Source organism: Emydura macquarii, unplaced genomic scaffold (assembly GCF_026122565.2).
Source record: "Emydura macquarii macquarii isolate MOO-44397 ecotype Brisbane River unplaced genomic scaffold, CSIRO-AGI_Emac_v2 contig_1390, whole genome shotgun sequence".
In the NCBI taxonomy this organism is placed as follows: domain Eukaryota; kingdom Metazoa; phylum Chordata; order Testudines; family Chelidae; genus Emydura; species Emydura macquarii.
In genome coordinates this window covers 16,971,211-16,996,484 of record NW_027131527.1, presented here as the reverse complement: position 1 = coordinate 16,996,484, position 25,274 = coordinate 16,971,211, and the positions used below count along the sequence as shown (strand labels likewise).

General features: G+C 39.1%; 1 long non-coding RNA gene across 1 annotated transcript; it reads right to left on the bottom strand.

The window, feature by feature from the left end:
* Positions 1 to 1,166: 1,166 nt before the first annotated feature.
* On the bottom strand, positions 1,167 to 4,202 carry LOC137156107 (uncharacterized). The gene is made up of 3 exons (XR_010920667.1): positions 4,040 to 4,202; positions 3,847 to 3,888; positions 1,167 to 1,357 (listed from the first exon to the last, which is right to left on the bottom strand). It is a non-coding gene; the product is annotated as an uncharacterized lncRNA (long non-coding RNA).
* Between the last annotated feature and the right edge of the window lie 21,072 nt (positions 4,203 to 25,274).

Genomic DNA, 25,274 nt, shown 5'->3' with positions numbered 1-25,274 from the left:
CCAGCTTCACTCTAGTTGGTCTCGCACTTCTGCCTCTTGTAGTGGGCCAGGGCATCACCAGCTACCTCGTCTCCCCAGGGAGGGGGGTAGGAACCCGGGCCCACCCACTCCTCCGGGTCCCAGCCCAAGGGCCCTATGAGTAGCAGCTATGTGCTGCTGGCACCGTACTTGCAGCTGCAGTCTTTTCCCCTGGGCTAATTTCCCTCCCTCGGTCCTTCTGGCTTCTCAGGCCCTGCTTTCTTGCTGTCTGGACTGGGCTTCCTTACCCAGGCCCCTGTGCCTGGGGGAATATCTCAGTCCTGCCAGAGGCAAGTTTCCCCCTCCTGAGCCCAGTACCTCTCACAGGACTCCTCTGCTCTTCCACACAACACTGTACTCCTGTCTGCTCCTCCACACAACTCTGCACACCTCTCTGCTCCTTTGCACAGCACAGCTACTCCTCCAGCTCCTGCCCTGTCTGTCTGGAGCAGAGAGTTTTTATCAAGCACCTGGCCTCAGCTGGTCCTAATTGCCCTCTAATGACTCTGGCTAATCTGCCAGAAACAGAACCCTGAGCATTCTGGGGCTTACATACCCTAATTGTCCAGCAGATAGATAAGAAATTAGGGCCAATTTTACATCCACAAGAGTGGAAAGTAAGAGAGATGGTAATGTATTGGTATATCAGAGAAAAAGGTCATGTACTTCGCCCAATATGGGAAGGAGCAGTAACAATAGTTAATAAGGCATATATCAGTTAAATATTTGAAAAAGGGGAAAAAGTTTCAAAATGGTTCCACTCTTCACAACTGAAAAGGTAGAAAGGAAAGTTAGGGGAACACTGATGATATAACTTTGGCAGGAACAGAAATAAAGTAACAATGAGATAAATCAGAATAAGGTAAAAAATTGAAATAAAAATAAGTAAAATAAATCTTCTTTCAGGGAAGGAGAAGAAAAGGAAAAATGTCAGATTGGGTTGAGAAAGTTACGAGCATAGAGGAAGAGGAAACATTATCATTCTCTTACTGCCCTCTGCCCTTGTTATATCACGTTTGTAATTAGTCATTATAATACCCAAAATGCCTAGAGAACCTTTATTTCTGCAAAATTCTTTCCATTTCTTCTCATCAGAACAGCTTCCATGACCAGAACACAGGATGAATTCAAATGTGTGCAAATTGTAGTATTCAATAATTTATTCTCTTAAAAAGACTAATGAATTATATATATAAAGAAGAATATGCAAGCTTGATAACAGCTTTATCCAATGGAGTCTGAAAATCTTCATACTCCAAAAATCAACATGGTTGGCCGAGCTATCAGATCTTTTCCTTTTAGATCTTCTCATACGATGGTGTTTTCAATGGAAGGGGCTCTAGGATGCAAAATAACAAGCATGTAGGAAAAAGCAGTATCCAGACAGAAAAAAAGACCAGTATGTATTTATGTGTTATCTATAAAAGCCTTCCTGATATCCTGTGATATCCATAAAAAAAAAACTAAAAAAAGGATTTAAAAAGCATTGAGCTGGTACAATTTTTAATCACTTTACAAATTATTCGTTTTAGATTTAATTGAAAATTGATCCTGGCACTTATTTTAGTCTATTCCAGTCACATTGTATTTGCAAGTTTAAGGTTTTCTGTATCAAAAAAATTCCAAAAGAGTATCCAACAGAAATGGGCTAAATGTTGAAATGATTTGTTTAAACAAGCTACAGTCAGGTCAAACATTTGATCTCATTCCTGGGGTTGGCTGGTTGCTTTTTGTTTTAGAAAATAGCGATATGAAGTTAATCACAGCCAAATCTGTGTAAGACCCTTTTAGGGTCGCCATCGGACTTATGAAATGGCTCCAAAGAATTCCCAATACCGAGTACAATTCTGCTACAACTTTATTAGGAGCTCACTTATTAGGAGATTAACCAGTCTCTAATGATTGTTTAAGACAAGTTTCACTTTACAATTAATAGAAACTCTCAGAGTTATAGCCTTATTAGAATTTATACTACAATCTTTGCAAGATTGTGACATGCCTCATGCAGTAACCCTAATTTCTCTTCACAGCATCACTGGTCTCTGTGTATTTTGTGTCTAAGGGGGTAGAAACATGTAGGTGTTTTGCATGGTAGGGAATGCAAATGCTTTGGCTCCGCTTGCCCAACACACTGGGGTCTGTGTGGAGAAATCTTCTACAGGTACTGCAAATTATTTATTCCTACCCACCCGAGAGCAAGGGAGGAAACCAGGAACGTAACTGTAACAATCTTGGTCACAGTTCCTGGGCTGCTCCTGGGGCAGTGAAGCTATGTGCCATTTTATATTTAAGGTAAGTCTTAAAATTCATAGACTTGTCGCTACTTTCAGCTTGGTACAGAAAAGGCTGTGTTCAGAATGTCAGGGAGCTGGTTGTGTGTCCCCGATTCTCACTGTGGCCTGGATAAACTTCTGGGCTATTTCAAACTATGCCTGCTAGGAATGGTTCCCTAAAATAACATGCACTGGAGACCGCCAGTCCCCTGCCCAGCTCTCCATACCCTGATATGACCCTTGTGCAAGTACGTACAGGTATCCACTGGTGGTCTACAGAACACTTCTCAACATTAAAAGACAGAAGAATTTATTTGTGATATTACTGTTCCCTGTAAGCACTTAATGTATTTGTAAATGGGACTGGAGAGCTGCACGATTGTGAATTGGAAGGGAGATGGATGATGAACTCTACATTCTCTATTCAGATGTGGAAAATACTGAGAATCTCTGCTCCATGAAAAATTTAAAGATAATATGTCCTAATCCTAAAAGAAAACCTCCTGAGTATTCCCAGGACCTTTAATATGATTTCTTTCCACAGAGGCCTGAAGGATTAACTCTCTAGTACAGGGGTGTCAAACATCCGGCCTGCGAACCTTTTTTATCCGGCCCGTGTTCGGCCAGTTTAAGTGAGTTGTGCTGCCGCCGAAAGTGCCACTTTAAGACATTTATCAGCAAAACCCAGCCACTGGAAAAAAAGGATTATTGGAATGTGGCCTGGCATTGCCAGAGAGTTTTGAACGTGGTGAGTTTTGACGGCAGCAGCCGCCAAAAAGGGGAAGACACCCCGAATTTTTCAGTGGAGGGTATTGCTCCTAGGGCATGGTCCTGCTGAAGTGCAGTTTATGAAAATGTGGCCCGCCACCATCAGTAAGTTTGACACCTCTGCCCTAGTGTATAGGTCCCGTATCAACAATGATGGCACTGAACGTATTGATGACATTCAGGAAAGTGCTTAAGCCTATTCTTAGATGTTTTCTTAAACAGGAACACATTCCTGAACTGTCTTATAATATTAAATACAAAATAAACTAGTAAGAGCCAAAGAGTTCATAAAAAAAAAAATCAATTTGTTCCTATCAAAATCTAGGTGCAGGCAAAATTTCTTGCCAATAGAGTCTTCTTTACTTCATTTTCCTGAATGTATCTTTGAATAGAAACACTTACATTATCAAGTTTCAAATGCAAGGGAGAAAGGAATAAAAAAAAAAATTAGTTTTACCTAGCTTATTTTACAATATAATAATGTCCGATTTGCTCCCCACCTATAATATTTTGTCCCTTTTTATTTTATTTTTTTTTTAAAACAAAAGTAGCCAGTCTAAAACAGCTTTATACTCATCAATTTTCAAAATAAATGGAGAAATAAAAACGTCCTCATCTGTCTTGAAGTTAGTTCTGCAACAATGCTCATTGCTGATGTTACATTCACCAAACAGGACAGCCCCCCCCCAAAAAAGCAAACCAGCAACAAAAAACAATTCAAACCAAATATCTTCCCAAATTTAAAAAAATAAATAAATTATATACTGTGGCAAGGCACATCCATCACCTCATAAGCCTCAAGTGTTTCTCCCTGCAGCAGTGGGAGGGCCTGGAGAAAAAAAAATCATTCTTACTCCAGGAGATTTTTAATTCATCACACTGAGTTTTCAATATTTACACAGGGAAGGAGGGGGACTCAGGATAGGCCTAATTAGTTCTCTTAAGCAAAACAAAAAACAAACACCACAAAAAGGGGATACCTGTCTCTAGCCCCTCTCCAGGATGTTGCCTTATTATGCTGGCTTCTGGGTACCAATCCTTCTCCCAAACAGCAGATCACTTGGTTGTTTCTTCTACAGGAAGGAGAACTGCCTTCTGCCTAAGAGAAATCTTTTCTCTCTTCTGCTAGTAACCTTGTTGCAGTTTGTTCCTCCTCCCTGTCACACCAGAAGAGGGGTTTTTAAAGGTCACCAGCAGCCCTTAATTGGAGTCAGGTTAACCTTAGGTAACCTAGTTAACCTTAGGTAACCTCTTTTCAGTTCATAGGGAAAAGGGCCTTCATCATTCTAGGGCTGATGCAGGTCACCTGACTTCCTCTACTCTCTTACAGCTGTCAGGCCTGACTGTCACAATACACACACAAGAATAGTTTACAATTGCAAATTCCACCCTTGATGTAGGATTTAAGCCCAGCTGCAGCTTCAGCCATTATCCCCATGTGCCCTGCAAAAAGCTCATTATTGTTAAATGGACTTCAGTGTCCAATATAGTTTTCAGCAGCCTGTTAGAGCAACTGGTAGGATGAGATTATACTTTACAGACTGAATATCAGGTCCATTTTGAGCCTCTCATCCAGAAAACAATATTATTAAATTTTGTGGTGGATTATTTCAACAGTTCATCTTCTAGAAATACATCTCGGGTGACCAGATAGCAAGTGTGAAAAATCAGGACAGTGGGTGGGAAGTAGTAGGAGCCTACATATGAAAAAGCCCTGAATATTGGGATTGTGCCTATAAAATCAGGACATCCAGTCACCCTAAGTACAGCCCAGAGAATTAGCATTAATACCCTTCTATTTTGTGCAAAATCTGGTTTATATTTCATTCCTGAAATGTGTAGTTATTAAACATGTTTTAATTTTTTGCTGAGAAAGTTATGTAGCCACTTATGGTGGCTCTTCCTTCTTCCAAATTTCCATGGATATACTACTCAGCATCAATCAGCTGTTGAGTGGCAGCAAAAAATCACATCCTCTCCCCACTCTGGTTGGTGGATAAGTAGGGGAGGAACCACTGAACATTCTGTGTAACATTCTGCTTCAATCTTATATGAATTTCCTTCAGTCTTGCCACAAGATGGGGGTAAGTATGTGTTTCTTTATCTCTTGTTCATCATGGCCTAGAATGTGACGCGTGCAAAACAAAACCAGACAAGAGTGAAGGAAAGTATAGTAACATAAGAAAACAGACAGGAAGGGTGAAGCACAAAGAAACGTAGAGAGCAGCCAAAAAAAAAAAAACCCAAACCAGAGCTAAAAGTAAAGAGATAGACAGAAAAGAGGACACAAATGGACACAATGCGTGGGAAGGAGAGCAAAGAGATATGAGAGGGTGAAATGTTAGGTTAGTGGGAAAAAGGGGTGAAGGAGAGACCAAAAAAAACCCAAAAACGGAGTGAATAATTGGCAATGAATATTTGTTTCTCCCCTCCCCGCACTTCTTTTCTGTTTATACAGTGTCCACTAACAGATCACATTTGTCAAATGTATTCAGTATTCAAAATTATTTGTCTAATTTTCCTACAAATTGCAAGTCATTCTATGGTTTTCTATTGCTATTCAAACTCCAAAATTTGAGCTGTATTCCTTTCTTATGATTGGCTATATAAGCTCATGCTATTGCTTCTGTCCTTTGAATGTATGAGCATAACTCAGGTTTTCAGTAGAAACTCGCTTTTAAGCACACATTTAAAATCAGTATTTTGGAAGTATTTAAAATTCACTTTCTTTGAACACTTGTGTGAATAAAATTCAATCACATGAATATTAATGCACAGGAACATACATTAAGTGAAATTGTTTAAAAATCTCAATGAATATTCACAGGAAAAAGAATGTAGTATTTACGCAGCCCTACAGATTTGACAAAAGGAGGAGAGGATCAAAGATAAATTCACAATGATTGAATAAAAAGATTTTTAAGGATGGGGAAAGAGGGAAAAATTAAAAGTTAAATGACAGGGAAGCAGACAGTGAAGATGACTGAAGGTACAGGACAGCTAGACCAGCGGTTCTGACCACACACAACAACAACAACAACAACAAAAAGATTAAGGACCCCTTCCCTTCTCATCATAAGGAATAGGAGCATGGTCACAATCCCCATGGAAATGTTCATGGTTCAAAGCAGCTTGAGAACGCAACAGCCAGACAAAAAGTAAAAGAGAAAAATAAAGTAACTGAAAATAAAAATTAAGGAAGAAAGAATGCTTTTACTTTTTTTATTAAATTTTGTTGCTCTGATGGAATATTTACATCAATTAAATACATATGCATACTGTGCATAAGAAGAGCCATACTGGAACAGGCCAGTTCCCTGCCTAGTCCAGTATCCTATTGTGATATTGGCAGATCAGGTACCGTTTTATGCCAAGGCCCTAGACTTCACTGAATAAATGCATACCTGGAAACTAGTCTGTCTCACCTGTATTTTGACATTGTTCATATAGACGTTAAGTTTATAACGTATTAAGCATTTAGACTTTATGAAATGTTTGTAAATCACTGCATGTATTCATTTCACTTAAAATATATGTTTCCTGTATTATAAGGTAATATTTATGTGTTTGCTTTGTAACTATAAAAGTATTTGCTATGAAACTGAAACCCACACAGTCAGGAGGAAAGCATTACCAAGTATGAAATACTAGTTTACCAGAAGAGACGTCATCTTCAACAAAAGAAGGCCTACAGACATCAGACAAGCCATCATCAGTTGACAAAATACTTTGTTGATACTTTTCTCCACACCCATGAAAAGAGGACCTGCACAAACGCTCTTCACAGATTGAGCTCTGGGGAAAGGGAATAAACATCACTGACCAGAAAGAACTATATCACTATGCTGCTTGGAATTCATAGAAGGCAATATTTCTTAGCATAAGCAAAGGCTCCCTAAGCTGCTTGGCTTGGATTAGCCATAAAAGACATATAAAGCTTGCATATCATAGAAGCTACTATTACAGTCTTAGGTTAAAAAAGGTATCTCATTTGTGTGTGTATGTTTGCCTCGTAAATAACTCATTTCATTTTCCAAGTTAATAAACCTTTAGTTCGTTTATTATAGGATTGGCTACAAGCATTATCTTTGATTTGAGATTGACTTGGGGGAAAGTCCTTCAGGACTCAGAGTAAGCTGAATATTGTTGTGATTTTTGATGCAAGGGACCATCTATCACAAAGGCAATCTTGCCTGGGTGGCATGATAGACCAGAATGCCCAAGGGGACTGTTTATGACTCCATGTTAAGGCTGTTATAGAGCTTTAGGACCTCACACTTGTTTCTCGGTTGGTGAAATCTAATTATAGAACATATAACCAGTTTGGAGTTTGTGCCCTGTTTTTCATAGTCTGCCCTGAGGTTGGCACTTGCAAGCTACTCTAGGCAGCCTTGCACTTGTTTCTAACAGTGATTAGTACCAGATGCCTCAGAGGAAGGTGCAAAAAATCCTTAAATGACAAATTGTGGAATAACCTGTTCATGGGGAAGTTTCTTCCTCATCCCCTTCCAAACATTATTTTATAATAGCCTTATTAAAGTAATCCTAGGTGATCTTATTATCTATATAACCAAAAGTACATGCAGCAATTATAACTTAAGTAGCACTTATAGTACAGTTAAGGATGAGGTATGTTTTCCATTTTCATTTGGGAAATAGCAGCATCAGTATGGGCTCCACCTTACTCACTACCCACCAGATAGGCAACACAAGTAGAAATCTGTTCATTCCTCTTCAGGATGTAGTAGGTGTTATGTTGAATTACAAAAAGCTGAAAATGCTCAGTATATGAGTTCCATTTCTCTAGAGTCTCATCAAAAGTTCCCAGGGGCCCCGTAAGTGTAGCCATTGCTGCCCCCCCCCCCCCCATTCCCTCCCTCTCTTTTTTTCTATTGTCTTTTAGTGTCTTTTATTCATGTATGTTGGGGTCATTTACACACAATTGCTGGTGATTTCCATTCACTAATACTGCTTTGGTTTCTTCCCCGTTCCGAGTCTATGTGCTTCACTTCGGTCAGAACAAAGCAGAGCCTGTTTTACTTTCAGTTCAAACTGCCAATATAAATAGCATAGTCCTCATAACAGCAAAAAGGTTTTTTTTCCTTGCATTGACTTTTGCTGGTACAGCACAGGTCGAGCCCATGCTCGTCGCCACTTTCGTTACATTGAATCCTTTTAATTGCTTGTATGCAGAGAGAGAGAAACCAGAACAGGGACAGAGAGATGCAACACAGACAGTGTCTTTATTGAACTAACACTAAAACCAACCAGGACTGGCTGAGCTAACCTCTGATAGTTTAACTCTATTGCAATGGCAACAAACTACGCTCTGTTGCTACAGCAATCTAGGCAAGACACTAAATACACAACAGTGGGAGGGGAGAGAAAAAGAGTAGCGGCTGATTCCCCTTCCCTTCCTCAGTAGGAGATTAACCTTGTAGGGGACAGTTTCTCTTCTTTCTTCTATTTGAGGGTGGATTGTGGTCAAACACCACAATGCTTTCTTTAAGGCCTGAGACTGTATGAAATTACTTAAACTGCTTTAGAGATTTAGAAGGGCTTAGGCTACTTAAATTACTTTACAACTTTTAAGAAATTTAAGCTGCTTAATTCAACCACCTGCCTGCCAATTTTTGGCATGTCAGCCCTGGCCTGTGTTTGAAGCATATCATCTTGGCCTGACAAGGGTTGCCAACACTGTATTTAAAAAATAAGGGACTGTTTCCTTAGCACCCTAGCCCCAACTCCTCCTATCATTATCATCATCATTACCATCATCATCGATCATTAGGTAGTACTCACCTACATTCACCAGGGGTATTTCTTGCTGCTTTTTGCAGCACAGAAGGTGATCTCAGCTGCAGGACCAGGCTTCCTGCCCACCTCATTTTCCCACTGCTGCAGCTGCAGCAGCCACCAACCAGTAGTTATGCTACTCTGCTGGGGATGTTGGCCGAAACTCTGCAAGCAGGGATACTACACCCCAGGAGTACTGACTCCCCTGCCAGACAGAGCCCTGACCCTAACCCTGGCCATGGTCTTTCAGCGCAGCTTCAGGGCACACAGCCCGATCCACTTGCTGTACCCGACAGAGCCTGAACAGGGAAAGCAGACAAGGTCATACTCAAGGGCTGGAGTCAGCAGGAGGCCTGTCCAGCAGGGGGCCAGTGCTCATGGGTGCATCTTTCCACTCCTCTCCTGACCCTGGCGCTTGAGCGTGGCCATGTCTACTTTCCCTGTGCAGCACTGAAGGGCCAGGCTCGGGAGGGGACTGGAAAGATGCTCCTCTGAGTACAGGCCCCCTGCTGCTGAAATACAGGATGAAAAGTGTTCCATACTTATTTAGTAAGGGACAGACAATTTTTTAATTAAATAAGGGACATTCCTTGTAATCCGGGACTGTTAGCAACCCTACCTGTGACCCAGTTAGCCCAACCCTCTTTCCAGGTACAAAAGTACATCTTATATTCCTCAGATCTACCACTCTGATTCTTCTAAAATGCAGCTAATAAAGGAGGAAGTTGACATGTCAGACAACTATACTCAGGACACAGTGATTGAAAGTGTCAGAAGAGGCCCGACATCCAACATACAGTGTTTAGAAAAAGAGTGAATTGATCTCCTTACAGCAACTTTGAAAATGTCTTCTGTAGAAACTATAGAAAGCTTGCCCTTCAGGCAGGTTTTTACAAGCTCTCATAGATTTACTTTGATTGGTGTTGTAGCTGAAATAAATAGCTTTAGTATTTAGGGATTATCTGTTATCCAACCCTTTGGGAGAACCCCACACTGTGACAAAACATTTTCTCTGCTTAATCTCTTGAATTCCACAAAACTAACAAAATGTGTTGCAAATTCAGTAGTAAAACTTCTCTCTTAGGTATCTTCAACTCAGTGTGAGCCAGGCAATGTGTGAATGGTATTTAAAATTGCCACAAATTACTCTTAATTTACTGACAGGTGGCAATTTGATGAGACTTTCTGGAATTTACAGTCTGTGATTAGTATAGGATCACCCTTACATTGTCTGCTGTGTTCTTTTTACTTTTAGTTTCAGCAGAAAGGAGAAAATCATGAAGAGGAATATTGTGGCAAGTACTGGAGAAAACTTCAGTCGACAGGAGCATCAACTGACTTTGTTATCCTTTTTCCATCATAATCTATGTGGTTTAATTTTATATATATAAACTGAGAATCTTAGTCTCTCATTGTAATTTACTATACTCTTTTGTGATTCAACCAACCATTTCTCCAACAGGATGGAAGTCTCTTTTCTTGATAGGTTGTGCATCTTCATGGTCAAGTGACATTAGGTTTGTCTGAACTCAAATAGCACTAAAATCCTAAAACTATGGTTTGACTCATTGTTCTCACCAAAGAATTGTGATATAATTGGGAATCAGGAATAATATCTTGTAATAAGAGAGACCTATCTAAAGATACTTTATTAAAAGATCCCCAACTTGGTATATTTTTCACTTAGCTCTCATTGGAAACCTGAATTTCCAAGTACGTCAGCTGGAGTTGCAGAATAAGAAAAAGACCTTAGGAAATGCATTGACTAGGAAGTCAGCCAACCAAATAGATATAACAATTAACTGCAAGACTGGGGCTGTAGTCCACTGAAAGGTCTAAGTAAGCCGGGATCTAAATCATTGAGGTCCAGTGGGATGTTTGAGCCCAAGGAAATGTTGACTATCTAAATTGGAAACAGGTTGTTCTTCAGTTTTAGCTTTGGATTTGCCAACCTCTCCATTAAGAGTTTGACAATTTTGCTGACATTCTGGGCATACTGCAACTGCATGCATTTACTCAAGCTTTTTAAAACAGAATGATGGAGCAGGTGGTGTGTGGTTTTGTTTTCTTGTTTGTTTTACACACACACTCTCTCTCTCTCTCTCTCTCTCTCTCTCTCTTTGTTGATGTCAGTTTTTTACATGATATTATTTTATGGCCTGATTTTCAACAATGAACACCCACAATTCCAATTTACTTCAAAGACAATTGGGATACTGAAGAGCTCTGAAAAAAAATCAGACCACTAGATCATTTTGATTTTTTTTTTTTTTACATTATATTTTTTTTAGCCCAACATAAATAAAGTAGCTAATATATATAAATTGAGACAAACAAACAATGGAATAATATGCTACAAGTATATTTTTTCCTACTGTTTAGCAATTTTGACTTCTGGTTTAAATAAATGCATAACTCTCATGCTTGTGTCATTTATCCAATCATGTCTTCAAAACTTATTTAATTTTGACACATTGCACAACTTCATAACTTATACAAGCTGGAAAGCATCCAACATATATTTAACCCTCATAATATCTGCTTCTGCATCTCCCACAAGAAGTCTATATTCATGCAGGGAAGGTGACCTCTTGACATACTAACTGACAGCTATGTTAACTCAGTTGGAAACAACAATTTGTGAGCAGTGAACAAGGGGAGCAAACAAGAGCATTTTGGAGATAATTTAGAGAGGGAGTGTGAGAAGCTTTGTTTCTAGGTACAGTTCAATGTTGAATATTGTGATAGCCAGTAATGGATCAATGGTTGTGACCTCCAATGGATGTGATGTGTTTTCTTTCCTATCTGAAGCTAGACTTTTTGCATATGAAGTGTAAGTCAATAGCTGTACTGGAAGAAAAGATTCTGAGAGTTGAAGAACAAGTACAGACACTATGTAGCATCAGAGAAGCTGAAGAATTCATGGATAACCAGTTTTGGGAAGCATCTCTACTCCATATTCAAACAAGAAAGGAACTGTACACCAAGGAATCAGACAGAAGGCTTGGCAGTTTGTAACTACCAGAGGCAAGAGGATGAGGTGACATTGGTTTTGTGAACATTGAACCACCTAGATGGTCTAGATCTAAGTAGAAGGAGAACCAGTCTGCTAGGGGACAGGCTCACTAGCCTAGTCAGGAGAGCATTAAACTAATAAGAAATGGGAAGGGTGAAAAGAGGGAACAAATGAGCATTCATTTAACTCAAAATCAAGATGTTGAGAACAAATGTACTCTACACACCATATGACATAAAAAGAAGAAATTCTTAAATTACTTATATACCAATTCTAGAAATTTGGTATTAAAAGGAAGTGGAATTGCACAATTGGTATTATTGAACCTGTTGGGAGGTTTCAGTTGATTGGAATGTGAAAATCAATGTTTATAACCTACTTAAGGAAAGGTTGAGCGGGCAAAAGGGGAAGGGGAGTGGTAGTCTTTCAAAAATGACATTAGCTGTTTCTGATGGAAAGTCAGAAGAAAATGATCTTTAATGCTTATGGATCAATGTTCTAACAGATAAAATGCAAGATAGTGTACTAGTTGGTGTCTGCTATAGACCACCAAACCACACTAGGGAACAGGAGGAACTGGTAACTTAAAAACTTATCCATAGTGAGTAGGGAAAAAAGCTGCATTAGCATGGGGGACGTCAACATAAGTGACATATGCTTGGGGTGCAATCCTGCCAACACTAAAGCATCCTCAGAATTTCTAAATATGATAGATGACAACTATTTTGATCACTTTTGTAATGATAGATATAAATATAGACACAGATGACAATTTTCTAACTCAAGATGAATTGCACCCAAAACAGGAGAATTCTATATTAGACTTTGTTTATGACAGATAGAGAATTGATCACAGTTCTAATAATTAGTGGTATCTTAGGTTTGGACTGATTGGTAAGCAAAGCACAAGTAAACAATGTGTGTTTTAATAAAACCAAAATGTAAAGTCAAACATCTAGGAACAAAGAATTTAGGCTGTACTTACAGGGTGGGGGACTCTATCCCAGGAAGCAGTGACTCTGAAAAATACTTGGGGGTCCTTATGGCTAATCTGCTCCCAATGCAACACTATGGCCAAAAGGGATAATATGATCTACCATGATAGGCTCAATGAGCTCAATCTGTTTATCTTAACAATGAGAAAGATAAGGGATATATAAATACCTACATAGGGAACAAAAGCTTTGATAACCAGCTTTGATAACCAGCAGACGTAGGTATTACAAGATCCAATGGCTGGAAGTTAAAACTAGACAAATTCAAACTAGAAATAAGGTATTCATTTTTAACAGTGAGGGTAATGAACCATTGAAACAACTTACCAAGAACTGGACATTTGTAAATCAAAACTGGAGACCTCCCCCCCCGACCCAAAAAGATATGTTCTATTTCAAACAGGAATTAATTTGGGGAAGTTCTATGGCCTGTATTATAGGTAAGATCAGACTAGATGCTCACAATGGTCCCTTCTGGCCTTATAATCTATTAACATGATGGTTTGTGTGATCATGAAAATATAAACTAACAAAAATCATAAAGGACAGAATACCTGCATGAAGAATGCAAAACGTTGGGTTTCCTATAGATATTTATGGGTAGGAGTTGATCGTTATTTACAGGAAAAAAGAAAAGAACTTCATTTTCAGCATTTAATAATAAAGCGCAACATTTAACAGTGGAAAAAACCTGCCACATCAGTTTTTTTTTTAAATAAGGCCATATTTTTGTGGAGCATTTCCTCCCCCTTTATTTAAAATAAATCATTTACTACCACATTGCTATCATTAGAAGCAATTCTGCAGAGCAATACAAAATTATAATATTGCAATCTTCAGAAAATGGCTAAGTTGTCTATCTCCAAATTATTTTGGAAGATTCAGAAACTTCTCTAAAAACAATTATTCCATATTTTGGGGAGAGGTGTATGTGAGTGTGGTAGGCTGCTAACATATCTTTTGTCTTCTCTACTTCTCCTTAGAGGTCGAAGAACAAGTTGGCTATTATCTTTGAAAACTTATGGCGATTGGGAGAGGCCCTGGATGATTGGAAAAAGGCAAATATAGTGCCCAGCTTCAAAAAAGGAAAGGAGGAGGATCCGGAAAACTATAGACCAGTCAGCCTCACCTCAGTTCCTGGAAAAATCATGGAGCAAGTCCTCAAGGAATCCATTTTGAGGCACTTGGAAGAAGGAAGGTTGATCAGGAACAGTCAGTATGGATTCACCAAGGGCAAGTCATGTCTGACCAAATTGATTGCCATCTATGAGGAGATCACTGACTCTGGGAAAGTGGGGAAAGCAGTGGATGTAATATACCTTTAGCAAAGCTTTTGATACAATCTCCCGCAATTTTCTTATCAGCAAGTTAAAGTATTATGGGATGGATGGATGAACTATAAGGTAGATAGAAAGCTGGTTAGATCATCGGGCTCAACGCGTAGTGGGTCAGTGGCTCGATGTCTAGTTTGCAGCCAGTAATAAGCGGAGTGCCTCTGGGGTCGGTTTTGTTCAACATCTTCATTAATGACTGGAAGATGGGGTGGATTGCACCCTCAGCAAGTTTGCTGATGACACTAAGCTGGAGGGAGTGGTAGATATGCTGGAGGTCAGGGATAGGATACAGAGTGACCTAGACAAATTGGAGAATTGGGCCAAAAGAAATCTGAGGTTCAACAAGAACAAGTTCAGAGTCCTGCACTTAGGATGGAAGAATCCCATACAGTGCTACAGACTGGAGACTGACTGGCTAGGTAGCAGTTCTTTAGAAAATGACCTGCGGGTTACAGTGGACAAGAAGCAAAATATGAGTCAACAGTGTACCCATATTGAAAAGAAGGGTAATGACATATTGAGCTGCATTAGTAGGAGCATTGCCAGCAAATGAAGGGAAGTGATTATTCCCATGTATTCGGCATTAGTAAGGCCGCATTTGGAGTATTGTGTCCAGTTTTGGGCCCCCCACTACAGAAAGGATGTGGACAAATTGGAAAGAGTTCAGTGGAGGGCAACAAAAATGATTATGGGGCTGGAGCCCATGACTTATGAGGGGAGGCTGAGGTTACTAGGCTTGTTTAGTCTGCAAAAGAAAAGAATATGGGGGGATTTGATAGCAGCCTTTAACTACCTGAAAGGGGTTCCAGGGAGAATGAAGCTAGGCTGTTTTCAGCGGTAGTAGATGGCAGAACTAGGAGCAATGGTCTCAAGTTTCAGTGAGGGAGGTCTAGGTTGGATATGAGGGAAAACCTTTTCACTAGGAGGATGGTGAAGCACTGGAATGGGTTACCTAGGGAGGTGGTGGAATCTCCATCCTTAGAGGTTTTTAACATGCAACTTGTCAAAGCTCTGGCTGGGATGATTTAGTTGGGGCAGAGATTTTGATTGGATGACATCCTGAGGTCCCCTCTAACCCTAATCCTCTATGATTCTAACTTCATCCCCTTTTGAGGTAGGCTGCATCAAACTTCCACACAAGAGAATTCCTCTTAAGAACAAGATTTATTATAAATGGGGAGAATCAGATAAAAAATAAAAGGTATGCAACCTAACATACCTCATCTGAATACTTAGTGAAAGCATAGCGAGGTTTCCCTAAGTTCCACATCTCTAGAATTATCCACATCTCTAGAATTCAAGTACCTTCCCTGACCTCCTGTGATCAGGGTCACATTTAGGAACTGCTGTTCAGAGACGGATGTCTCCCTCCCTCACCCAAATTGTTTATCAAGTCTCAGTTTCTTGGGTTCATTGTCATATTAGAGTGAGGTTACATTAATATTTTCCCCAAAGGGGTGTTTGTTTCTCAATATCATCTGGAAGAAATGCATAAAACTTTGTTACCTATACAAGGGTTATTAATCCCTTATCCCTTTGAACTCCATTTCTCACTCACCATCCTGTGACTTGCATGTCCATTATTGTTTGCTCTCGGAGTTGCATCACACCCTCTTGCTGAGTACAACCAGATTCCATCACTGCTGACTACAGAGGCAATATGAATTTTCCTTCTATTAATTTTCCCTTACCCTGAGATATAAATTGTCAGACCTACACAGCTTCCATCTCATTCACAGTTTTGAGTTCTCTGGAATATTCTGGTTCAGTTACTTGATGAGTGGGAAAGAAAAAGTCCCCTGACTTCTGAACAAAATGTATCTCAGAAATATATATCTAAATGATTGGATGACCAGAAAACAAGGCATTAAAGATTTTATCTCCCAATTCTGAAGAGAAAGTGGATAGGCAAGTATCTGGCCAAATGATATATTCAGGGAATGTGATGTACAGGTTAGTAAGTTTTCATTCTCTACAGATGCCATATTGACTAGATTCCTGCTATTCATGATTAAACAGCTCAAGGGAAATTTCTAGAATACAATTAATTCTTCAACTCATAAAAGATCAAGAAATCTTCTAAAATGGTTTTGTATATCACTGAGAATTGCAAAGATGTCGCAAACCAGGAAGCAAGAAAGTTGGGGGGAAAATGAATAACTGGCAGTATGACCAAATTGTCTTGGAGTCGAGTGCAACAAAATATGGCTTGTATCACAAGCAGGAAAATGATAATGGCAGACAGTCCTTGCAGCAGTGCCAAGTTGAGCTATTGGTCCAGAGACTTGCTCCTACATATAAACATTGGTGGCAAAGAGCCAGCTTAATAAAGACTATGTACGAGTATTCTCACTGTGTAAACTGGTTCAGGAAAGGGAAATTGTCACACTAGAGCAATAACTTCCTTTAAACAGATCATCAACTGTGACATTGGTTACAGGGTTAGAAAAAAGAGGGTCCACTGTTAACTGAATGTGGGAAAAGAAAGCCTAGTTCCTTTTCTCTAAGAAATTGTAAACAAACTTTTCAGCAAAAAGAACACCAGATCTGATTCTGTCCTTATTAAAAGCAAATTGAATGCCCTACAGTGTCAAACATACATGTGTTCCATGAATGAGTGGGTTCTTGTATGATGAACTAATGGGCTCCCGTATGAACTAGTGGGTTTTTTCCCCCAGTGAAGATAAAGGCTACCTACAGAAATTATTTACCAAATAGCTGTGAAATTCTCAGTTGAAATGGAGATAAATATGTCAAGGGAGGAGGGTGTTCTGCCACCCCATTTATCACAAAAAAAAGATTTAACTCACTGGATTCTTCATCACTCCTGATGTTAATTCACATTCATTTACATCCACATCAAATAACCTAAATTCACTACCCAAACACACATGTCCAGACACATTAACGTTATGTTTATTATTATTATTATTATTAAACTGAACGGAAACTCATTAAATTGTACATGTAATCATGCATTTTAAATGTGAAATGTTAAGCCTTGAATATTTTAAATGTCAGGCTATCAAATGCACTACAAAGTATTTGACATTATTTTATTTTAAAACCCATATGCTATCACGTATTTTCTCTCCTTTCAAAATATACAAATCTCCTACACTTTTGCCCCAGTTATTTTTTTTTTAAATGGGGGTCTTTTCACAATTTAACGTTAAAAATTCAGGTTGAGTAAACCCAGCATTTTCAGTTCATTTACAATTATATAGACATGTATTTATAAGAGTATTTCACCTTAAGAGTGCTAACGTGATCCTTGGATATATAAACAGGGGTACATTTAGAGGAAGGAAGGAGGTAGTATCACCACTGTTTCTAGCATTCATTACTTAATTCCATTACTGGAATAATATATCCAATTCTGGTGTCCACACATTAAAAAAAATATTGAAAAATGGGTTGGGATAATACTTATGCTAAGCTGGCTGTTTTTGACCTAGTCTTTGCGTGGCATAGGTGTTGCCTTGCTAATTTGTCCTTATGCAAAGTTACTAAACATGCTTATAGCCCATGTAGGACAAACTGATGTGTTGACACAAAATGTATCCAACTTCAAGGATATTATATAATAAGGCAAAGTCATCAGTACAGCAGATACACAGAATGTACTGCCTGAAGGACAACAGGAAAGTCTCTACACTGAGTAAGTGATAGATGGCCTGGTCAACTTGCATGATCAGTTCATAATCAATAGAAATAATCAATCAATAGAAAAGAGATATAACATAAAAATAGCATTCACAGCAAAAATTATGCAAACTGAAGGTTGTGCATGAGTACTGTATGAGTTACATAAAACACAATGCTTAATCTTGACTGGAGGAAACTCATGGTTATATAATTTGGATAGGTATAAATGAGATAGAATGTAAGAGAGGTGTCGGAGGATCATAGGAAAAATCCATCATGAACCAGCTATGTCCCAGGAGACGGTAACTAACCATTATCTTTTTCTGTATATCTCTCACTATTCATTGCCTTTATAGTAATTGTAACCGCAAGGCATGGCTTTGGTTCAAATACAGATTTGAATTAATAAACCCAAATTTCTTGGTCTGAGCAAGTTTCTTGGACATTGCTTCAACAACACTGCATGTGAAATTAAAGACTTCATCCAACATACTAATTATCATACTATTTTGAATATGCAACCAATGAATAATAGACTTTGTATGAATTAAATTTCAGCCTTAACATCATCATCTGTTCTCCTCCAGAAATAAGACAGGCACTTCTCCAATAATATTACATATAGCTCCATTTTGAAAATGTAATTGAAATGGGGGATAGGAATTATCTCTGAAAGATAATGATGCTAGGTAACAACATGAAAGTATGCAAAAAACATAGGTGGACTTGGCTGAGAGAATAAAGTATAGAGGATGTAACTTTTCTGCTCACTTTCAAATCAGATCTTTCCAGTAAGCCAGACAGCCATATACCCAGTCTATGACTGGACTCCCAGCTGAGTCCATAAAAGGAGTGTTGTAGTTATTTTTAAATACAACTAGTTGGTTTTATATTTTTGCAACAGTTCAATTCCTTCAAGACCTGTTCTTCTAACTGATCTAAGTTCTAATGCAATTTGACCTTTTGGATACCTGTGAGAAATAAGATTTATAAAGACTTCTTTCCTATGCCAATTTTTGGAAAGTACTTTCTTTAACCTAGAATGTTAACTTACAACAGAGAATTGCTGATTAGAAACTAAGTAAATATAATTCCCACAGAACCTGAAAGGCAAATATTTCCTAATTTGAATATTACACTCGACATATTTATGTTTGAAAGGCAGACATTGTGCTCTTTTATGCTCTGAAACAATTTTTATTTAAAGTAATGAAACAAAAGGTAATACCATATGTCTTGTTTTAGATTTTCTGCCTCATGCCTCAAAGCTGATTGTGAAATTAAAGAGACAAGGTGGGTAATATCCTTTATTAGACCAACTTATGATGGTGAGCAAGACAAGCTTTCAAGCTTACACAGAGCTCTTATTAAGAAGACAAAGAAGATCTCTGTGTAAGCTCAATAGCTTCTCTCTCTTACCAACAGCAGTTGATCCAATAAAATATATTACCTCACCCATCTTGTCTCTGTAATATCCGAGGACCCCTGACATTGCTTCAACAACACTGCATATGAAATTAAAGACAGAGAAAACTACTTCATCTTCATTAGCTGAATCAGAAAAATTAGATGTTGGTACATATAAATGTTGTTTCCTCTTTGTCAACTGGAATAGTCAGTTTGTGAGTTAGCCTTTTAAAACTCACTACGTGACTGGTGAGGAGTTAAACACTTACCTCAGAGAGAAAGAGATACAAACAACCCTTAATCCTAGGAAGGATTAATAGGCATAAAATATATGTTCAAATAAAAATGGAATATATAATATTGTCAGTCACACTCACTCAGCTGAGGTAGTTCTGTGAAAACTTCAGTGGGGCAGGGATTGGTTGCTTCCTTCACAGCCCACTTTAGATGACTCATCTCTGACACTAACTGAAACATGGTGGCTCAGCTGTATTGATTTTACACGAGGAAGTTAAAGACAAATTAGGTTGCATGGAAACCCTGGTCCACTTGGAAGCCTTTGTTGATCTTGTTATATCCATCAACAGACAACAGACCATGCAAATGATGCAAAGAGAGGAAGTAGTTAGTACCACACTCCAGCCAATACTTCTTGGAAACAGTCCCTGTTGTTGTCTCTAGAGCCCATGCAGCTTGATGCAGTCTGACCCCAAGTGATTCCCAAGGAAAGAGAATGTCATTGCAGCCATTTCTACTGTGAGGACCCTGGCCATGCATTTGCCAACTGCTCATAACGGGCCCCAATCCAGCAAAATTTGGGAAACAACTGAGCCCAGACCAGTTAAAGGGGCCCTGAACCATTTATCTCTTTCCTGAAGCATGCTCAAGACATGGTGAGCCCTCATTACACCTCCAAGTTCAGGACTGCCTCCACATCCAAGGCCAGTTTCAAAAAGTTCCTCCACGATTGGCAGTCAGGACTCTGGGCCAGTGGACAACTTCATGGATGCCAGTGCCACATGAGATTTGGGCATCCCAATGCGGACAAAGGTGACTCCCAATCTCACAAAGCCTGTAGATGGCTCACTCTAGTTCTCAGGCCTGGTGACACAGGAAACAATGCCTTTGGAATTTCTTATCCAGAATCTCTGAGAAGCCCTAAGGGTTGGAATGATCCCACACCACACTTCCTCGTCATCCTCCGAGTCTTGTTGTTGGTAACCCCTAGTCCACACATCCTGTGGTAGGAACAGAAAATCAGCTTGTGCATGCTCCCTCATTGATCCCACACTGAGGCCAGGCCACAGCCAAGAAATCCCTAGACCCTAGCCATAAGTCAGCTAAGATCAGCATCAAAATCAACCCTTTCTCTTAGTGCTAAGTACCATCAATACGTGGACATCTTAGGAAAAAAACCTGCAGTCATCCTACCACTACACCAGGACTATGATTGTCCAACTGAGCAGCAACCTGGAGTGAAGATACTCTTTGGCCACATCTATGCAATGATAGAACCAGAACTGACCGCCCTGTGTACCTATCGCCCAGAGAATCTGGGAGAGGGATTTATCCAGCCATTAACATCCTGTGCTGGGGCCCCTGCTCTTTTTGTCGAAAATGAAGGTGAGTCCATGCATCTATACATGGATTATTGGGCCCTCAATCAATCAATCACCAAAAACCCTCTCCCACTCATCCTGGAGTTGCTGGACTGCATGCATTCAAGCCCATGTACTCACTAAACTCATCCTGCAAAGAGCCTACCACCTAGTAAGGATCAGAGCAGATGAAAGGATGATGGGTTTTCAAACCTAGTACGGCAATTATGACTACTTGGTAAAGTCATTCAGTCTCCAAATGGTCCTGCCACTTTCCAACATTTAGCGAACGAGGAGTCCCGTGACACCTTAGACCAGTATGTTGTAGTTTACCTTGATGACATATTTGACTTCAAGTATGTCAAGGGTTCTATGTGTTTAAAAAACAACTCTATTAAGTTTTCCACTCTCTTTGTTGTAGCTTAATACAATTCATTTTTGTCAGACACACATTATAAGTAAAATATTAAACAAATCATCATTTTAAAATTTCTTTTACTTGGTAGACATGAGTATTTATCTGGCACACAGACTAAATCTAGACTTCCACTTGGTATCGTTGTTTTACCATGAGATAGATGAAAACATTTACCTGATTCCTCTTTCCCACCCTTTTAAGTTTTTCAGCAATAGATGAATGCATCTCTTTTATCTGATCATTTTAAAGTTTAACTCAATGCAGAAGAAATATTTTTTTTCTATCCTAATTAAAGGACTTCTTGAGGGAAACCATTTCTTTGTATGAGTGGAATAAGATACTTTTAATGTAATTTACTTTTACTAATATGTAAAACTGATCCTTCCGACTTGTTTTCCACAAACTCTGCCTTCTTTTTCTAGTTCAGATCATCTTTTTGTCTCCCTCTTCAGTAATAACAAATGACCAATTATTTCAGCAGCACAAGAAGATCCAGTAACCACTCACTTTCTACAGGTACAGTGTATCAAGGATGCTTACATTTAACATTGCTCTCCAAACAATCTAGGTATTATCCAAAAACAACAGAATTGTATTGAATTATTGTAGCCTTCTCAAGGTATAACACATCTCCTATCACGCATTTTAGAACTTATCCAAATCAATAGTTCATGTTGTTAATTCACTGCTTATTTCTACTACACAATACTCCCAATGCTGTTACCTTCCACACGTGGTTTAAGTTCTGAAAGTGTTTTGAATCTTTTCTGTTTGTTATGGCATCAAACATTATCTGTGTTTCCTCAAATAAAGGGTCAGTAGCTAGAGAGTGAGGACCTAAATTACATCTGAAAATGATGCTAGATCTTAAGACAGCACATGGAGTTCTAGGAAACACATGGTCTTAATCAAGTTCTAACTGTGGTACAAAAACAAACAAAAAATCAGTAGCAAATTAAAATATTAAATTCATTCAAACATGAGAAAGTGCAAGCATTGAAGTGAGAGCTTTGTTGACATGCAAACAACACCAGCTGGCAAGATGTACTCCTTATAAAAGTTTAATACAGTAAGTTATAAATATTGGCAGTTTTGTCTGGAACACACTAGTCTACAGAATTGCGAGCCTGCCAATTTAAATTGGATTATATTTCTATCACATTTCACAAAGGTGGAACACAAATAATAATGCTGTTGATACAATTATATATGTAATTTCACGCCCCTGTTGTCCTATCCTCTCTGAACCCCGCCCTGACCACACACAGTCTCTCTCACACACAGACTACATTGAATTGTCTGGATTTAATATTGTTGTCTGGATTAATGTAGGAAAAAATGTGCTGCTTTCTCTAACATATAGATGTAAGGAAAGAAATAAGAAAAGCATTATTCACACTTAGACAAATTAAATTCCTTTTATTTTTCTGTTATCATCTTTGCAAGGTTCTCTTTAAACTGGCAGGCAGTACATACCACTGGGTCTTCTTTCCCTTCAGACTAAGTCAAATGTAGTTGACTTTAAGAAGGGTACAGCTTCCACTGGCTTCAAAGTCTATGTTTGTTTCAAGGCTTTCAGGTTAGTGTTCAACATTCTAAGGCTAAACTGCTAGTAAGCCCACTGCAAGAATCACTAAATTTACAGAGAACAGATTTTAGATTTTCATTTGAATCGGTCATCACACTGTGCACATTTCCATGGAAAAATCCAAACTGAATTTTAAATTATACTTCTTTACCCTCTCACTATCCAAAAAGAAATGTTTATATATTTTCCATCAGAAGTGTCATGTCTTGCATATATTATAATTGTGGTGTCAGAAAATTGGGATCTTCTAATACCCCTTTATAATCTTGCAAAATGTTTACAGTGTGTGTGTGTGTGTGTATGTATTTATGTATAAACTGAGGTTTTACAACTCAGTCTGTTCTTATGCAACAACCTTCCATCCTCCTCAAAATGTAGTTTTAAAATACTCGCTAGTTCAAAAAAAATCCCATTTTCTCACAGGTCTCCATTCTGTTACTTCTTTTGCATTTACAAGTACGTTTTCATAGCAACATGTGGGAAGTAAACGCATAAATCCCATTAATAAATAACAGGATTTGTGCAACTATCTCCTGTATGTCCCTTTGGGCAACTACCCCTTAAAATATTCTAAATCATTTCTGCATGGAGTTAATATAGTTCAAAATGTGGGAAGAGGTTTTACCTGTCCTCCAGGGTCTTTTACTTTAAACCCAGATTTATTGCTAATCTAAATTTAAAAAACTGCTGTAACACCAAAAACATGTATAATCATTATTAAATAATTGTTTTGCCAGGGAAACAATCCATAAAGTGGTGGACTGTATTTTTTTAAAAATTGAAACTGTAAAACATATGCATAAACGTATTTCACAGCAGTTTGTTTTTTATATATACCTAAATCTACAACTGGAAGGGGATTAGCATTGGAATGTTTTAGTTTGCAGGTCTCACATTAAAAACATCATTCTTTTTCTACAGGGGTTAGTGAACAGAGGTGCTATTATGCATGGACACTTGCAAAAAGAAAATTGTCTACTTCACCTCAGGTTTTTGGTTCTTTAACTACCAGAAGACATAAGGCTAAATTTTGCAGTCCTCAGTCAGGCCCATGAAATCAGAAGATTGCCCTAAGATTTGGCCTGATACTGGAACATAGGAAATGACCTGTTGGATAAGACTAATGGCCCATCCACTCAAGAATCCTGTTACTGATTAATGCTTCAGAGCAAGCAACCTTGCAGTAGATAGTTATGGAATACCCTGACTACAGAGAAATCCTCAAGAGATAGAGACTGACTCAGACTAGGAGGACGAGGTAGATGAGGCTTTCTTCAGTCAACTAGGGAAAGTTTCCAGTTCACAGGACCTGATTCTTATGGGGGACTTCAATCACGCTGACATCTGCTGGAAGAACAATACAGTAGAGCACAAACAATCCAGGAAGTTTTGGATAGTGTTGCAGACAACTTCCTGGTGCAAGTGCTGGAACAACCAACTAGGGGACGTGCTTCTCTTGACTTGCTGCTCACAAACAGGGAAGATTTGGTAGGGGAAGTAGAAGTGGGTGGCAACCTAGGCAGCAGTGACCATGAGATGGTCGAGTTCAGGATCCTGACAAAAGGAAGGAAGGAGAACAGCAGGATACGGACCATGGACTTCAGAAAAGCAGACTGACTCCCTCAGGGAGCTGATGGGAAGGATCCCCTGGGAGGCTAATATGTGGGGAGCTGGCTGTATTTTAGAGAGACCTTATTGAGGGCACAGGAACAAACCATCCCAATGTGCAGAAAGAATAGCAAATATGGTAGGCGTCCAGATTGGCTTATCAAAGAAGTCTTTGATGAACTTAAACACAAAAAAGAAACTTATAAGAAGTGGAAGCTTCGCCAGATGACTAGGGAGGATTATAAAAATACTGCTTGAACATGCAGAAATGAAATCAGGAAGGCCAAAGCACAATTGGAGTTGCAGCTAGCAAGGGACGTGAAGGGGAACAAGAAGGGTTTCTACAGGTATGTTACCAACAAGAGGAAGATTAGGGAAAGTGTGAATGGGGGAGGCAACCTAGTGACAGAGGATGTGGAGAAACCTGAGGTACTCAATGCCTTTTTTGCCTCTGTCTTCACAGACAAGGTCAGCTCCCAGACTACTGCACTGGGTGGCACAGAATGGGAAGGAGGTGAACATCCTGCAGTGCTGAAGGAACAGGTCCAAGACTATTTAGAAAGATTGGACATACACAAGTCCATGGGGCCAGATGCAATGCACCCGAGGGTGCTGAGGGAGTTGGCTGATGTGATTTCAGAGCCACTGGCTATTATCTGTGAAAGCTCGTGGCAATTGGGGTAGGTCCCTGATGACTGGAAAAAAGCAAATATAGTGCCCATCTTCAAGAAAGGGAGGAAAGAGGATCCAGAGAACTACAGACCGGTCAGCCTCACCTCAATCCCTGGAAAAATCATGGAGCAGGTC